The sequence below is a fragment of the Ambystoma mexicanum genome, chromosome 10 (genome assembly GCF_040938575.1).
Source record: "Ambystoma mexicanum isolate Mex_15411 chromosome 10, UKY_AmexF1_1, whole genome shotgun sequence".
NCBI lineage: Eukaryota > Metazoa > Chordata > Amphibia > Caudata > Ambystomatidae > Ambystoma > Ambystoma mexicanum.
This window is the reverse complement of record NC_090932.1, coordinates 728,506,654-728,519,716: the sequence shown is the minus strand read 5'-3', so window position 1 is coordinate 728,519,716 and position 13,063 is coordinate 728,506,654.

Sequence of the window (13,063 nt, the reverse complement as noted above, 5' to 3'; positions counted from 1 at the left end):
CTGCCACCCCACTGACCTGATTGTTGTGGCGGGGGCGGGGGCATCGCCGCCACTGCTGCGGCTCCGTTTCCTGCTGGCTGCCATGGAAATGGAAGAGGGACTGTGCTTGGAGCCCCGTCTTCCAGCTCCATGGTAGCCATCATGAGTTTGTTTTTTTATGTATGAACGAGACGCTGCAAGGTGCCCCATTCATTCATAGGAAAAACATTACTATATGCACCCGTTCAATGGGCTGGAACAAGTGGTAACCGGCACTGAGACCCTCAGTAAAGGCCTGAGCTTAGCGATCTGTAGTCAAAAATGTTTCTCTACCAGCATTTGTTCTGCCCCATATATCATCCGGAGAGGCAAGAATACTTGTTTTAAAAAAATGACCCAAATATTTTGTACGGACATCAATCAGAGCAGAACATTCCACTAGCATATACCACGAGGTCTGGACTGTTCAGCTATTTTACAAAAGCCACAAATCCCTATTGCTGTATCCGGCATGGGGGAATGTGAAAGCAATACTTCACCTGTCAGTGGTAAATTTAGACAAAATCTAAGATACTTGACTCCGGTAATATGGACTCAGATAGAGCACAAGATATTTCGGTAGTATGCCCATAAATTAATCTTTTTTTAAAAAAAACAAATTTATTGATTTTAACACAACATAACATACAACACTTAATAACTATTATCTGATAACACATCGCATTATTCAGCTGATTTACATTCCCAACTCCCAACCTCCCCCCACCTATTCCGCATGTTTTATGGAAACCAGGGCGAAGTAGGATCAAACATTCTCACTGTTATGACTCTGTTATTAGATCATACAAAAACCATAGACGAAAGGACCTGAAGATGCTGGCCAAATTTTCCCTCCGTTTAGCAGCGAAATCGGTCCTTAAGATATACATTGCCAATTTTTGGAAATGGAAGATCAAGGAACGCCGACTTACGCTGTATCAATTAGACGGCGAGAATATTCTACGTGCACTAAAGGACAATACATCTGGGTCCTTCTGGTCACTGGTTAATCATAAGGCAATTTTGAATACCACAGCCCTATCCACCGCCATTTCTGAGCACCAGTGAGTCAGGCATTTTGGCAACTTATATCAAACAAGACAAAACACTCCATAAATGTTAATGAAATTGGATAATGTTGACTGGAACATGGAGATTTCCCAGGAGGATATTGGTATTTTGATAAATCGGGCCTCCAACACCAGGGCAGCAGGTCCAAATGGACTGGTTAATGCTATTTTTAAACAAAACAAACAGCTGTGGACTAAAATATTGTTTGTATTATTCAAAGACATTCTTTTGTCGCGTACTATACCCACCTCCTGGCATATCTCTTATGTGATACCCATATATAAATAACCCTTTCAATTATAGGCCAATAGCTCTGTTGGATGCAGACGCGAAAATATTCTCAGGGTTTATTCCAAATCACATCCATACCTGGATCAATAAAAACAGTATTTTATCCAAGTTTCAATTTGGGTTCAGGAAGAATCTGGGGACAGATGTGGAGGGGGCTCTTGTTAACTGTGATGCAAGATAAAGCATGGAGAAAGGAGGCTGCACCAATTTATATTGCATCAATGGACTTGTCTATGGCATTCGACAAAGTGGATCAAATTCGTCTGTGGGGAAAGTTGAAACACCTGGGTATGCCAATTGCTCTTCTGTCCATTTTAATAAAGTTACATGAGGGTTCCCAATTGCAGGTCCGACTTGATAATGAGGGTACTCTATCTACTTTAATTGATGCTTTGAATGGGCTGCGGCAGGGCTGTTTTTTCTCTCCCACCATATTCAACTTGTATGTGTCTGACGCATGGGAGTGGCTGGAAGAGGTGGCATTTGTATCTCCTGTGGTGGAAGGAAACAAAATTTGCTGCACTGCATATGCAGATGACTTTGTGTTATGTGACCACACTCTTATAGGATTACAGCATCTGCTATGTAGTTTTTGAGACTTCACAGAAGCAAACCATTTGATTATTAACGAAATTAAAACAGTGGTCATTCGTTTGCATTTGCGTACTTACGTTAAACAAGTTTCTTGGTTTTTGAACCACATAAAATTGGAGGTAAGGCCGAATTTTCGATACCTGGGCTTTTCCATCTTTGGTAATAAGCAGAAATCTTATTATACATTACAGATGGATGCCAAAACCAATTCTTTAAGGCTACTAATAAAAAAAATTGATAGTAAGTATGGCAAGTTTTATATCTTACCGGCCTTACACCTTTATAAGTAAAAATTGTTACCACAACTCTGCTATGGTCTGGAGCTTTTTCCAAGATGGTTTCTGGAGGAATTGTATAAATATGAAAGCTGCTTAATAAGGTCACTCTTCATGTGTCTCCCGAAATGTGTTCGGATTGCAGTTATTCGCTACGAATTAGGTTTAAATTCATTAAGGTGCACTGTAATGTGGAAAAAACGTTTACTTCTTAGGAAATTGATCACAACTGCCAGAGGAACCTTATATGATCTTTTGGGTTCAGGTGTACGAAGTAACAACATCACCTCTGCCTTTATACAAGATCTTAAGGCAGAATGTGTGGTATACCTTGAATCTTTAGGTCTCTCAGTGGAAACCTTAAATTTTTAATCCGAACAGAGTAAAAAAAATGCTTGGAGTGGGGGGACTGGGACATCACAATGGGTGTAGTGGGATCTACACGATTCCAAAAACATATGGTAACTCACTATAAGAAACTTGGATGTATGGAACCATACCTAGTGTTATTCCCCGACAAACTGGTCAGACATTGGTTACAAGATTTCGATGCAATGTCCTCCCTACCAGAGAAATCCTATACTCTCGGAAACCCGAGATGGGAGGGGACCTAAGATGCAGATTCTGTGAGGAAAGAGAAGTAATAGAGACCTTAGGGCATCTGCTGATTGACTGTTTAGTATTAAGAGCATACCGGATACAATACTTCGGCAAATTTGTTGCCCCTACTGGCTTTGTGAACTTGGACTCACTCTGGTGGAAAATGTTGCATGGCAAAGATAAATCGCTGCAATTAGCCATTGTGGGTTTTCTGAGAAATGTATGCAAAATGGGGGCTCAACAGGAATCAGATATGGGAATGGCCACCTATACAAGCACATAAGGAGAAGGTTCCGTTTTTTTTTATTATGCTGACCGAGATTTGATTTTTATTCTATGTTTAATACATTGATCGATTGACTGTGATGTTGTAAGTTCTTTTTAAATGGATCGGTTTTATATGCTCTTGTTTTCTTTATGCAAGGATGGTAATTGTATCTATGTGTTAATGTTTGTTGATATTTTATATGTTTTGGATGCTTTTTTATTCTGAGTTTTTTTGTAAAGGTTGTTTATAACCATATACAAATAAATAAATAATACATATAGTTGTATCCACTGTAACTTTGCGTTCCTGTACAGTCTCTTATGATACCCCATGATCCTTCCCCAAGCTTTGTCTGACAGTTGCTCCCCTAAGTCTGCTTCCCACCGTTGTTTAATCAGTGTCAAATGGCCATCAGGCTTTACCATCAGCGTTTCGTATAATCTTGATACTGCGTGTGTCCCCTCAGAAATATCATATAATGTTTCTATTGTACGGTCTTCGACCGGAACTTTCCCTGCTGCCGGCCATGTCAGCTTTAACCCCTGTAGAAGTGAGGCGTGGGTTATGTATTGCCCCTCATCAATTCCTGATTCCGCCGCTATCTCACCAGAGGTCTTTGGTCTCTCTTCCAACAATATATCTCCTAACGTGACCTACCCTTTCGGCTCCCAGTATTTCCAAAAAGTCAGTCTAAGCTGAGTATCTCCGCTCTTGAGTTTTACCAATGGGATCTGGGGTGAAAAAGGTGTGCCTTTGCCTAGAAAGCGGCAGGCCCTTTGCCACATCACAATGCCTAGTTTCAACAGTACAGGAGGGCTGGGTTCACGTAGAACTTTGTTCCATACCATCTCCCTCTGGTTGTATTAACTCTGTGTCCTTATTCCGTTCATCGGATAGCCAGTATGTGGTAAATTGCAGCTGGCATGCCACGAAGTACATCTCGAAGTCCGGCACTTTAGTCCCACCCTGTTTGTACGGCCTCTGCAGTCTTTCTAGTGCTAGTCTACACCTCAGATTGTTCCATAGGAAGCTTCTGCAAATGGTATTCAGCTTCCTGAAAAAGGCTTTAGGTATGTTGCACGGGACGTTAGTAAAATAATGCAGCAGTCTTGGGAGCACCATCATTTTCAGCAGTGCAGCTCTCCCCATTAGTGAGAGTGGCAGTTTAGCCCAAAATCACATAGAGTTCTCTGTTTTATTGATCGCCTTAACCGTCCCCCTCATGCCTCCTGTCCTCCCTCTGGACTCTTTCTTTCGCGACCTCTGCGACTCTCTCTCACTCACTATTCTCCCCTCTGGCCCGACTCACTCTACAGGGCACACTCTGGATGTTCTGATCTCCTCAGACCTTCCCCTTTCTGTCCCTCTCGCCACTCCCCTCTCCTGGAGTAATCACTTTCTCCTTTCCTCCCATCTCACCCTCCCTACCCCACAGGCCAAGCCACTTCCATCACTGCCATCCACCTTCTCGGTCATCTGACCCATGAAGCGCGTATCAGTTGAGACTTTCACAGCCACTTTCTCATCCCCCTCCCCTTTGGCTGATTCTCACCCTGACACAGCCCTCTCCACGCTCCAGTCTGCTATATCTGATACTCTTGATATCCTTGCCCCTGTCATGAGGATCCGCCTGAAGCCCAAAGCCAAGTGCAACTCCTGGTATGACTCAGACCTCGTCACACTTAAACACAAGTGCAGGGTGGCTGAGAGGAAATGGCGTGCTTCTTGTACATCATCTGACAAACTGGCCTGCCGCCTGCTCCAAAGGCAATACTGGCTCTCTGTCCTCACCAAGAAGAGAGCTCATATCCGAGCCCGTGTCTCGGCAGCATCTAATAACTCGGCTGAACTCTTTAAAATCTGCAAGGAACTGGCCAATCCTGCCGCAATCTCTACCTCTCCTGTCCCTTCCCAGGCCCTCTGCACGGCACTGGGTTCTCACTTCATCTCTAAAACTCAGGACATCCTGTCCTCACTCTCCTCCTATCCCCTCCTTCCCTACACTCCCGTCTCTTCCTCTGGCCCTTCTGCAGCCACCCCTCCTCCCTCCTTCTCTGTCTTTCCCCTGTTCTCTGCAGATGAGGTTTCTAGACAAGTCCGATCTATGAATGTCTCATCAAAACAGGTTCATCCCTGTTCCTCCAAAACCATCAAGGACCTCATTGACCCTGCCCTGTCTGACTTCTACAACCACTCCTTTGCCACTGGAGTCTTCCCATCCCCCCTGAAGCACTCCCTTCTGCACCCTCTTCTTAAGAAACCCTATGCCGAACCCTCCTGCCAAGCCAACTATCGCCCAATCTCCATCACTCCCTTCTCGGGCAAGCTCCTGGAGAAACTGGCCATCTCCCAGCTTAATCTCCACACTGAATCTGTTGGTTGTCTTCATGACCATAAGTCTGGCTTCAGAGCTGCCAGAAGCATGGAAACTGCTCTCCTGAACATCCGTTCTTCACTGCTCTCAAACCTTGACTCTAACACCCCCTGTGTACTCATCTTGCTTGATCTCTCTTCCTCCTTTGACACTGTCAACCATTCTATCCTGCTAAAGTGTCTCTGTGATAACCTAGGTATCACCGGTCAGGCCCTGGGGTGGCTGACTTCCTTCTTCTCTGACCGGCCCTCCCAGGTCCAACTTGGGTCCTTCCTCTCTGCTATCGTTTTCTCTACCTGTGGTGTCCCCCAAGGGTCTAACCTCTCTCCCTGGCTGTTCAACCAATACCTGGCACTCCTTGCCCACCGCATTGCCGCTCTCTGCCTCAACTTTCAGTGCTACGTGGATGACACTCAGCTCATTTTCAGGTTACCTTTGGCCACCTCTTCCCCGTCCCTCATCTCTGACTGTCTGTCTGCTATCCAGGAGTGGTGTGCCGCCAATGACCTCTCTCTTAATGTCAGTAAGACTGAGATTCTCCTCATCGGCACACCCACTCCCTCCTTTCCTGTAGCTCTCTGGCCGGCCTCTCTTGGCCCTCTTCCTGCTCCCACCTGCAAGGCTAAGAACCTGGGGGTCATCTTCAACTCCACACTCTCTTTCTCCCCTCAAAACTCTGACGTCTCTAAGAAGTCACACTACCAGCTGCACCTCCTCAGAGGTATTCTTCCTTTCCTCTCCTTCCCCCAGAAGCTCACTGTCTCTAGAGCTCTGGTTCTCTCCAGGCTGGATTATTGCAACAGCCTCTTTCTAAATCTGCCTGCTTCTACTCTATGCCCTCTGCAACTCATCCAGAACAGGACTGCGAGACTTGTCCTTGGCCTCAAGCCCAGGGATTGTATCTCTCCAGGACTGAAATCTCTGCACTGGCTCCCAGGGGCTGCGAGGATTAAGTTCAAAACCCTCTGCATCGTCCACAAGGCCTTCTGGGGCCTGGGGCCTCAATACCTTCAACTCTCTCTTCCTAAATATCGTCCCTCTCGAGCTCTTCGCTCATCCGCCTCCAACTCCCTCAGGGTCAGTCGCTTCTCCAAGCAAGGAGTTGGTGGCAGATCTCTCTCTTCGGCTGGGGCCTCCCTCTGGAACAGCCTTCCCGCCTCCCTGAAACTTGTGGAGAACCATTTTCGGTTGCGGAAGCACCTAAAAACCTTCCTCTTTGCTTCTGCTTTCTCTCCCCTTCTCCACTGCTGAAGTCCTGGCTGATACTGAGACTGAACGGGCTACCTGTCCACCTATCTGACCTCGGGCCAAAGCCCTGCCAGTTGCATGCTTGCACTGCCTTCCTGGCAACCCCTTCACCTCTGGACTGTTTTCTGTATCCCTACAGTCCCCAAACCAGCACTTATATCTGCACTCACCCTGCACTTGCCACCAGCTGGCCATTCTTTATTTATTTTATGTTATTATTTTATTATCCCATGTACTGCACTTTCCCCTCCCACCTCACACTTTTCTTTCCCCCTTCCCTTGCACTTGCACGATCTGAATGACACCCGGCCTAATAAGATCGTTGTCTGTCTTCCCTCTGTTCCCCCTCCCTTGCCTCATCGCGCCTTGAAACACTTGTGTATAGGCGCGTTATAAATGTCATATCATATCATATCATATTCTGCTCAAGTTCTATCGTTGGATTATGGAAAATATCTACTCTTAGGTATTTAAATGTTACTGTTTCTCATTTAGTCAGTAATACCGGTAGCGCTTCCCGTGGACTTCCACTGTACCCAGCTAAGTGGAATAAGCTGGATTTCTGTGGGATAATCCAATTCTGCGTAACGCTCTAGCACATATAGTATGTCAAGTAAATTGGTTTCCAGGTGTCGCAGATAGAGCAGCATGTTGTTCGCATATAGAGAGATCAGGCGCGTGTTGCCCTGTATGCTAATGCCTTCTCCATGGTATTCTTTCCACAGGTATATTGCCAGCGGCTCCAGGGCCAGTATAAACAACATCGGGGATCAAGGGCAGCCCTGTCTGGTTCCCTTACTTAACTCCCATTGCTCTGATATCATGGTACCCGTCTTCACTCTAGCCACCGGGTTGCTATACAATAACTTGACCCACCTAATATAAGTTGGGCCTATGCAAAAACCTTTCTAAACCGCTAATAACAATGGCCAACTAACTGAATCAAAGTCTTTGACTGCATCCAACGAGGCGACCACCATAGACTGGGTGTTGTCTTGGGTCTGGTCTATCAAGTGATGTAATTGTCTTAAGTTGCATGTGATATTTCTATGTGGAACCTACCCCAACTGGTCTGGGTGCACCAGTTTATGTATCATGGGTTTCAACCTATTAACCATTAGAGCCTTCAGTATTTTCCCATCCTGATGAAGTAACGAGAGGGGTCTGTAAGAGCCACACTCGGTATCAGATTTGTTTGGCTTCAGCAATGGAACTATAATGGACTCCCGCAATGACTGTGGCAGGATGCCCTCATCTAGGGATTCGTTCAGCATTGCCGACAATGGGGGCGTAATTTCTGCTTTAAACTGTTTATAAAACTCACTGGGTAGCCCGTCCGCCCCTGGAGCCTTGCCCATCGACAACCCTCTTATGGTCTGTTCCAACTCTTATTTAGTTATGGGGGCTTCCAGCATATCTGCATCCTCCGAGTCTAGCTTTGGAAGATCAATCTGCTCTAAGGCCTCCTCTATTTCCGATTCCCTCACATCTGACGTCTCTTCATACAATGTCTTATAGAATTCACAGAAACAATTATGTATGTCCTGTTGCTTCTCGCAAAGCTCTCCACCTCTTGCTTCAATTGCTCGGATCTTCCTTCGCTCCGTCTCACTTTTGAACACCCAGGCTAACAAGCGCCCTCGTTTATCCCCTTCAGAGTGTTGACGTTCCATGTATTTCCTATAACTCAGTTTCTCAAGCCTATTCCAGTGTACTAAACACTCCTGCTGTAGCGCAACCACTTTGCTGGGTGCTCCCGCTGGGGAGGTCACTTTGACCGTTTCTTGTCTTCTAGTTTAGTTTCAGCCTTGAGTAAGTCATTTTCTATTGTTGCCAGCACCCCTTTCGCCTTAGCAATTGCTATCCCTCTAATCACCACCTTGAAGGCTTCCCACAATGTGCCTGCTGACTTCACACTTCCTTTATTATGCTTGAAGTACTCCTGCACCCCTGCCTTCAAATGTTCCTGAAACGCCTCGACTTGGAGAGATTTGCTACGGAGTCTCCATGTGGGAATCATTGGAGGAAAGGCCCGCCAAGTAACTACCAGAGGGGAATGATCTGACAACACTCGTGCCTTATATTCTGCACCTGTATGAGATATTCACCTGTGAAAATGTAATCTAGTCTAGTATACAAGTCCTGGGGGGCTGAGTAATGTGACTAGCCTCGGGTCTGCGGGTGCAGGGTCCGCCAGATATCCACTAGCTGAAATAATTGCACCAAAGCACGTAGGGATTTGGCCGAAGGGCATGTATATTTCTGGTCATAAGTTAATCTTCTTTTGAAAAAGTGTTATGGAGACGATTGCTACTTGATTTATGAAAAGATTCTATCCAATCCATTTCACTTAGACATTTTTTCACCCACTGGGGATTAATATTGTTGTCATGTATACTCCTACCACTTTTTGACAAAACACATTCAACAGTTTGTTTCATGGATTTTCAACTGTTTCGAAGAATCAGTGATTAACACACTTTGCAAATCCTCATATAAAGAGCCCTGAATAGGGAATGCCATTTCACTAAACAATGTTAAAACACGCCATGGGGAATCAGGCTTGAAGTGATAGGAGACCCCGTTTGAATCGTAGAGAGGGCATAGGTGTTGATGAAGCAAGATTTGACGTTTGCTTCCATATTCTACCCTCTAATCTTTCCCATGCAACTCATAACAATCTGGTTCCACTTCCAAGTCACTTAATGACTTAATTGGAATTGTAAACCCGCTATTGGTATAATAACATTTTCTTACCAGGTTATGATGTAAGCACAATTTTGGCTTGTTTGTAAGAATTAAGGTTTGCCAGACACTGCTATTAGATGCCAATGTACTCACACCATTTTGCAGCTGCTACCATCAATGGCCAGTGAATACCACTATGACTGTGCCTGCAAGTGCGTTTCCTGTGGCTACACAAAAGCCCAAACTATAGGCATTGCCAATGCGTGTTTAATGATGAATTGATACTTTGCTGACACTAAATGAGCACAAGCAACATTTGATGCTGAAATAAACACATTTGTGTTGGTGCATCAAGAACAGATATCTGAGCAAACCAATTACTGCATGGCAGAGTCTTATATGTCGGTCTGTGAACTTAAGTGGTCCATAATTGGCTTGATGTTGAAAAACAGAGGTTAGAGAAGAGAGAGCCATATGGAACTGCACAGAAAACTTTGAAGAGTGGTTGGATACATTTCCCTAGGCTCACACCCTGCTTTCTGTTCTTGAGTAAAGGAGATAACCATTTGATCGCATCGTTAGAGACCTCTGTGACTGATTGAAGCCTCTGCAACAGTATGGCATGATCGAGAGTGTTGAAGGCCACAGAGAGGTTGAGAAGGACCACCATCTACAAACTCTCAGAGTCATCAAATTAAGGCCAGAGCAGATTCTGTGATGTGGCAGGGATGGAAGCCTGACTAAAGTTGATCCATACGTGCCTGCCCAACCCACAGGGGGCCAACTCGTTGCAGCCGCTAACCCCCCATGAAAATACAGCAAAAAATGCCACAAAACGGCCATGATGAGCTGGCCTCCTGTGAGTTGTACCAGATCTCGCTCATAAGCAGGTTGTTTTTCTGTGTGTTTTTGGAGGTGGGCTGAGTCCACCTTTTCTAGAATTTTAGCTGCTTCGGGGAGACTGGCAGTGGTTGAGATGTTGGCCCAATCCCTAGGGTCCAGGGTGTTTTTTAGTAGGGGAATGATCAAGGCATATTTTTAAATTGCTAACGACGGAACCAGTTAAGCGTGCACTATTAATCAATGTGGATAGTGGGAGGGCCAGACTATCAGCATTGATGGCTCCAATGGATGAAGGACACGGGTTGCCTTAGTCTTGAGCAGGTCCAACTACTTTGAGCCTCTTGTGAGTTCTACTCTCAGAAACCAGTTGTAAGTTGAATGACGTGGAGGGAGGTTTGTCATTTGGGGAGTTCATGTGGATGTGGGTTATTGGCCTGTTGACTGGAATGGCTAACTGAATACCTTCTTTGATTTCTTTACCTCGTTGATGAATAATGATGAGAGATTGTTGCATAGGTCCTGTGTCTATGGCCCTCATTTTAAGATTGACGGTCTGGAAAATGTGCCGGTAACATTGTAACCAGATCCTTTCTGGACCGGCAAACTACAAGTCTGCCGGTAGAGACAGTGAACTACCGGCAGGCCAGACCTGCCGGTAGTTCAAGCCCTTACCAGCAGAAAAATCACAGAAGCACTGGCACCATTACTAACAGTGCCAGTGCTTCAGTGTTTCCATTTCCGTGTTTCCATTTCCGTGCAGTCCTTTATGACTCCATGGCAATGGCAATGTTTTACTGTTCCGCTGACATCCGTAATATTCTGGTGTTGCCAGGATATCAGGCAGCAGAAGCAGTAATCAGAGGTTGCGGGTAGGCCGCCGGTAGTCCCGGCGGTCTACCAGCAACCTCCTAATGAGGGCCTATGACTGACTGTTGAATGAAAGGTAAAGGGAAACCTACAGCCAATCAGCTGATCCTTAACTAGCTACTTCTAGGATTTAAGTGATCTAAAACATCAATTTTTGCTTTCAAAAGCGTCTGTCCGAAAGTCAGTGCATTAATTGCAACTATTAAACAGCTAATATTTTAATAAAAACGTATTTCCAATTGTGCCACCAGCCATTTGATTTCTAAGGAATATAGCGTTCCAACACACAACCGTAAATTAAAATATCTAGCTTGTCTCATTTTATTTTATAGAAAATGTCAAAACGGGCAGTGCCGTATTGTTTTAGACCATTAGAAGCATGTTATTAATTTTATTGAGATCATTTGAATAAAATTATAATTTGCAAATGTTTTCCTGTTAAACATATCTGAACAGGGGGAACACATGTGCCTATAAAAAAGGCAAAATGGTTGCCTTTGCCTATAATTGTTAATTATTTCTTTCCCCGCGGCGATCTGTTTCCTTTTCTTTTCAATGTTACTCTTTTTTTTTCTCTTCGAGCGGCTTTAATATCTGAGACCATAATCCTGGTATGTTCTGTGACAGGCAGGTTCTACGGTATGAGTGGTGGTAATACTTGCAAGACCATGACTTGCACTGACTACGTCTGCATGGGAGGGAGGCACTGAGGGGCACAGACCGAGGAGGGAAGGCTTCAATTTGATGCTTTCAAAAACACACAAACAGTCCACCACAGTCCACCTCAGCCCCTTGTGGTATTGGGACAGATACTGTATCTGTTCCAGCTGCACCTCTTCCTTGTCCGCCCAGTGACATCACCCACTTTGTCCACCCCTAGAAACAGCCCCGATATGGGTTTTGAGACATTGATCTATATATGCGAACCAAAAAAACAAAGCAACTTTTACAGTATAAATATCATTTGAGCCTAACATATTTCATTAGGAACAAATACTCACTTCAAATACGCAACTAATATTAACATATCATGTTTTTGTATAGTGTTGCGTGCCAGACTCCATTCTCGTTTTTACGCTGGAATAATCACACAATTTAATTGTGTTAACTTTAACTTTATCATCTTGTGCAAGATGAAGCGCCTAGATGTACTTGCTGGCATTCTATCTTATGACTGCAAATTGCGTGCACTTCCTTGAGCACTTGCTTATCTCTCTGAGCTACATAATGTAACAAAGTTACCAGTGTTCTGCTTCAATCTACTGCAATTTTTCCATAGAAGTCAAGAAGATGTACAAAAACCTATCTGCCAGCAAATAAATACAGGTTAAATCATTTGAACCTGGTCAAATGGAATTCCCACTAGGGTGTGCGGTAAAGTTGACGAAGAGGCCAGTCCTCGGAATATGGACCTTTTAAATTATAGCCTGTTAGTCTGGTGACTGCAGATAAGTAGCGCAACAATCTTCTTAAAGAAAAGGATCTACAAAAAATAATTTTTGAGTCTACACATATTTAACATTAGGGAATTGTGGTCAGATAACATACATTTTCTGTTTGGCAATGGACTTTAATCAATGAACCCAAACTTAGTCTTACGTGTCCCTTACCTTTCACTTTGTTGCAAGCTTCTTCAGAGCAGATGTGTTCTCTTCTTTTCAATGATATTTGTCCAGAACATCCTTATGCAACTGTGTGATCAAATCAGGTGATTCAAAGATACTTTGAGCATTGTGATTCAAATTGTCAAATAATTCCTCTGACTCTCTACATAATGCATTGTAAATTGTTGTAGTTATAGTTCATGTTTGCTCGATAAAGAATGGTTGTGGAAACTTGGTATGCTCTTTAAGTTGGCACTCTAAAGTGGTTGTGATTTTTTGTAAGGGCAAAGTAGTGCTATTGCAACCTGAAATCACCTGATCT